This window comes from Ursus arctos, unplaced genomic scaffold (genome assembly GCF_023065955.2).
Source record: "Ursus arctos isolate Adak ecotype North America unplaced genomic scaffold, UrsArc2.0 scaffold_6, whole genome shotgun sequence".
In the NCBI taxonomy this organism is placed as follows: domain Eukaryota; kingdom Metazoa; phylum Chordata; class Mammalia; order Carnivora; family Ursidae; genus Ursus; species Ursus arctos.
Window position 1 is genome coordinate 6,534,784 of NW_026623078.1, and position 5,550 is coordinate 6,540,333.

Here is a 5,550-nt window from a genome sequence, read left to right on the forward strand (position 1 = left end):
CATTCTTCCCCTTTATTTATGCGTTCCTTCCTGCCTGTCCTTTACACATGCTACTGACTCTGACTCCACCACATTGAATACACTCAGTTCCATATTTTCCATTGTGATTGTCCACAGTATAATAATTAAAGTTCATAAACAGATTATATTATATGCTGTAAATGGAAGTTTAGAGACTTTAGGATTATAGGTTCATGCAGTGTGGGATTTTCCTGTTTATAAAAATTATCACTCAAACTCCAATGCAAACACCATTTCAGCAGTACAAACCTAACAGTAAGATATACACATAAAAAACAGACTTCAAATGTGTATTAACTGTTATTATGTTAACTGTTATTTTTCTATACTCATTTCTAATTGCTTATTTTATTATTCTTGATTATATTTTCAAAAGGTTATCTATTTTTTTGTTTTTTTTAAACTTTTTTATATGCTCATATACACTATTCCAATTTTCTAGGAGTCAATACATATTATTTTTGGTTTTAATTTTTATTGTTCTATTTAACTTGAATTCCTCGAGTTTAATTTTTGCATCCTTTTCTAACTTCTTAAGTTGACTCATTATCCCATGTACTTGAATTAATAAGAGCAATTTAAAGCAATAGATGGCCTCTGAGCGCATCTTTGCTCATACTACCAAACCCATGCTCTGGGCTCCCATTATTTTGTAAATAATTTACTATCAATTAAATAAAAGATCTGTCAATAACCAATTTAAATTATCAACATTTAACACATCGTGTGAAGCACTCCTCAAAGTTAATTCCTTCTCTCATTTCTTTCAGGTCACTTTAGAGTCTTCCCTTCCTTATGATTCGATGGACCAAGGAAATGGCTCTGTGGTAACTGAGTTCATGTTACTGGGACTTGCACAATCCTTGGGAATGCAGGTTTTCCTTTTTCTCTTCTTCTCTTTGTTCTATGTGGGAATTATCTTCGGCAACCTCTTCATTATGTTAACAGTAATTTTTTATTCTCACTTACACTCCCCCACGTATATCCTGCTGGCCAACCTATCACTCATTGACCTGGGTCTTTCATCCACCACAGTTCCTAGGATGATCTATGATCTTTTCAGTGGTTGCAAAATCATTTCCTTCCATAACCGCATGATACAAATGTTCTTTATTCATGTCATGGGAGGAGTTGAGATGGTACTACTCATAGCCATGGCATATGACAGGTACACAGCCATTTGCAAGCCTCTCCACTATCTAACTACTGTGAACCCCAAAATGTGCATGCTTTTGATAGTGGCTGCTTGGATCATTGGGGTGATTCATGCTGTGTCTCAGTTTGTTTTTGTCATAAATTTACCATTCTGTGGCCCTAGTAATGTGGGGAGCTTTTATTGTGATTTTCCTAGGGTTATTAAACTTGCATGTATGGACACTTACAGACTAGAATTTGTGGTCACTGCCAACAGTGGCTTCATATCTATAGGCACCTTCTTTTTCTTAATTGTATCATACATCTTTATTCTGATCACTGTCAGACAACATTCTTCAAAAGATTTATCCAAAGCATTTGTCACTCTGTCAGCTCACATCACTATAGTGTTTTGTTTTTCACTCTGTGCATGTTTCTCTATGTGTGACTTTCCCTACCAAGTCAATGGATAAATTTTTTGCCATTGTGGACTTTGTCATCACTCCTGTATTAAATCCTGCCATCTATACTTTAGGAACAAAGATATGAAGGTGGCAATGGGAAGGCTGAGTTGACAAGTTGTAAGTTCTAGGGAGATGCCATAACAGATTTCATTGGTAAGAGCACAAGATGAATGTCGTGGACCATCAGGACCCTTGTGATCACCATGAACATTATGGATTATGCACAATTCATTATCACCTTAAAAAAATGAGAACTCTACATAAAAGAGATACTGAATTAAAGAACTTCACTTTCAAATAGAGCTGCAGTAATTTCTGTTAAGTATGAAAAATAAAGTGTTATATATTCCTACTGGCCTATAAAGTTAAATTGCAATTTCATCAATGACTACACTCAATTTTCATGTAATTGTTTTATATATCCATGTAAATACATATGTGTACATATGATTGAGCTTTATCGGTACCTTCCTACTGATTATAAGCATCACTAGGAATCAATTAATATTTCTTTTTTTTTATTTTTTTATAATGATTTTTTATTATATTATGTTAGTCACCATACAGTACATCCCCGGTTTTCGATGTAAGGCTCGATGATTCATTAGTTGTGTATAACACCCAGTGCACCATGCAATATGTGCCCTCCTTACTACCCATCACCGGCCTATCCCATTCCCCCACCCCCTCCCCTCTGTAGCCCTCAGTTTGTTTCTCATAGTCCATAGTCTCTCATGTTTCATTCCCCCTTCTGATTACCCCCCTTTCTTTATCCCTTTCTTCCCCTACTGATCATTCTAGTTCTTATGTTCCATAGATGAGAGAAATCATATGATAGTTGTCTTTCTCTGCTTGACTTATTTCACTTAGCATTATCTCGTCCAGTGCCGTCCATGTTGTAACAAATGTTGAGAACTCGTTCTTTCTGATTGCTGAGTAATATTCCATTGTATATATGGACCACAACTTCTTAATCCAGTCATCTGTTGAAGGGCATCTCGGCTCCTTCCACGATTTAGCTATTGTGGACATTGCTGCTATGAACATTGGTGTGCATATGGCCCTTCTCTTCACTACGTCTGTATCTTTGGGGTAAACACCCAGTAGTGCAATGGCTGGATCATAGGGTAGCTCAATTTTTAACTTTTTAAGGGACCTCCACACGGTTTTCCAGAGTGGCTGTACCAACTTGCATTCCCACCAACAATGTAGGAGGGATCCCCTTTCTCCACATCCTCTCCAACAATTGTTGTTTCTTGCCTTGTCTATTTTTGCCATTCTAACTGGCGTAAGGTGGTATCTCAGTGTGGTTTTGATTTGAATTTCCTTGATGGCTAATGATTTTGAACATTTTTTCATGTGTCTGTTAGCCATTTGTATGTCTTCATTGGAAAAGTGTCTGTTCATATCTTCTGCCCATTTTTTGATTTGTTTATTTGTTTCTCGTGTATTGAGTTTGAGAAGTTCTTTGTAGATCTTGGATACCAGTCCTTTATCTGTAGTGTCATTTGCAAATATCTTCTCCCATTCCGTGGGCTGCCTCTTAGTTTTTCTGACTGTTTCCTTGGCTGTGCAGAAACTTTTAATCTTGATGAAGTCCCATAAATTCATTTTATCTTTTGTTTCTCTTGCCTTTGGGGATGTATCATGAAAAAGGTTGCTTTGGCCGATGTCGTAGAGGTTGCTGCCTATGTTCTCCTCTAGAATTTTGATGGATGCCTGTCTCACATCGAGGTCTTTCATCCATTTGGAGTTTATTTTTGTGTATGGTGTGAGATAGTGGTCAAGTTTCATTCTTTTGCATGTAGCTGTCCAATTTTCCCAGCACCATTTATTGAAGAGACTGTCTTTTTCCCACCGGATGTTTTTTCCTGCTTTATCAAAGATTAGTTGCCCAAAGAATGAGGGTCCATTTCTGGGCTCTCTATTCTGTTCCATTGGTCTGTGTGTCTGTTTTTGTGCCAGTACCATGCTGTCTTTGTGATCACAGCTTTGTAGTACAGCTCGAAATCCGGCATTGTGATGCCCCCAGCTTTGTTTTTCCTTTTCAACAGTTCCTTGGAGATTCGGGGTCTTTTCTCGTTCCATAAAAATTTAAGGACTATTTGTTCCAGTTCTTTGAAAAATGTCCTCGGTATTTTGATCGGGATAGCATTGAAAGTGTAGATTGCTCTGGGTAGCATGGACATTTTAACTATGTTAATTCTTCCGATCCATGAGCATGGAATATATTTCCATCTTTTTATGTCTTCCTCAATGTCTTTTAAGAGTGATTTATAGTGTCTAGAATAAAGGTCCTTTACGTCTCTGGTTAAGTTAATTCCAAGGTAACGTATGGTTTTTGGTGCTATTGTAAATGGGATGGATTCCCTAATTTCTCTTTCTTCGGTCTCGTTATTCGTGTACAGAAATGCAACTGATTTCTGAGCATTGATTTCGTATCCCGCCACGTTACTGAATTGCTCTATAACTTCTAATAGTTTGGGAGTAGCTTCTTTTGGGTTTTCCATATAGAGTATCATGTCATCTGCAAAGAGAGACATTTTGACTTCTTCTTTGCCGATTTGAATACCTTTGATCCCTTTTTGTTGTCTGATTGCTGTTGCAAGGACTTCTAGTACTATGTTGAATAATAGTGGCGAGAGTGGGCATCCTTGTCGTGTTCCTGATCTTAAGGGAAAGGCTTCCAGCTTTTCCCCATTGAGAATAATATTTGCAGTAGGCTTTTCATAGATGGCTTTTATGAGATTGAGAAATGTACCCTCTATTCCTACACTCTGAAGGGTTTTAATCAGGAAAGGATGCTGTATTTTGTCAAATGCTTTTTCGGCATCGATTGAGAGGATCATATGGTTCCTGAGTCTTTTCTTGTTGATATGATGTATCACGCTGATTGATTTGCGAATATTGAACCACGCTTGCATCCCAGGGTATGAATCCCACTTGATCGTGATGGATAATCCTTTTAATGAACTGTTGGATTCTATTAGCAAGTATCTTGTTGAGGATTTTGGCGTCCATATTCATTAGGGAAATCGGTCTGTAATTCTCCTTTTTGATGGGGTCTTTGCTTGGTTTGGGGATCAAGGTAATATTGGCCTCATAGAATGAGTTTGGTAGCTTTCCTTCTGTTTCTATTTTTTGAAATAGCTTTAGGAGAATAGGTATTATTTCTTCTTTGAATGTTTGGTAGAATTCCCCAGGAAAACCGTCCGGGCCTGGAGTTCTGTTATTTGGAAAGTTGTTTATCACTGACTCAATTTCTTCATAATTAATTGGCCTGTTTAAGAAATCAATTTCTTCCTGTTTCAATCTTGGTAGTTTATAGGTTTCCAGGAAGGATTCCATCTCTTCCAGATTGCTTAGTTTATTGGCATATAGCTGTTGATAAAAATTTCTAATAATCCTTTCAATTTCAATGGTGTTCGTCGTGACCTCTCCTTTTTCATTCATAATTTTAATAATCTGGGTCCTTTCTCTTTTCTTTTGGATAAGTCTTGCCAGTGGTCTGTCAATTTTATTGATTCTCTCCAAGAACCAGCTTCTAGTCCTGTTGATCTGCTCTACTGTACTTCTGGTTTCTGCTTGATTGATTTTAGCTCTAATTTTGGTCAACTGCTTCCTCGTGCGTGGATTAGGCCTGTCCCTCTGTTGCTCTTCCAGCTTCTTGAGGTGAGAATATAAAAACTGCATTTTAGATTTTTCTATTCTTTTGAGTGAGGCTTGGATGGCTATGTATTTCCCCTTTAGGACCGCCTTTGCAGTATCTCATAGGTTTTGGACTGTTGTATTTTCATTCTCATTGGTCTCCATAAATTGTTTAATTTGATTTTTGATTTCCTGGTTTATCGAGTCATTCCTGAGCAGGATGGTTCTTAGTCTCCAAGTGATTGAGTTTCTTCCAAATTTTTCCTTGTGGTTGAGTTCCAAT

The 5,550-nt window shown here is 37.3% G+C and overlaps 1 pseudogene; it reads left to right on the forward strand.

Moving 5' to 3' along the window:
* The first annotated feature begins 824 nt into the window (after positions 1-824).
* On the forward strand, positions 825-1,730 carry LOC125283214 (olfactory receptor 4F6-like; annotated as a pseudogene).
* Positions 1,731-5,550: the final 3,820 nt, after the last annotated feature.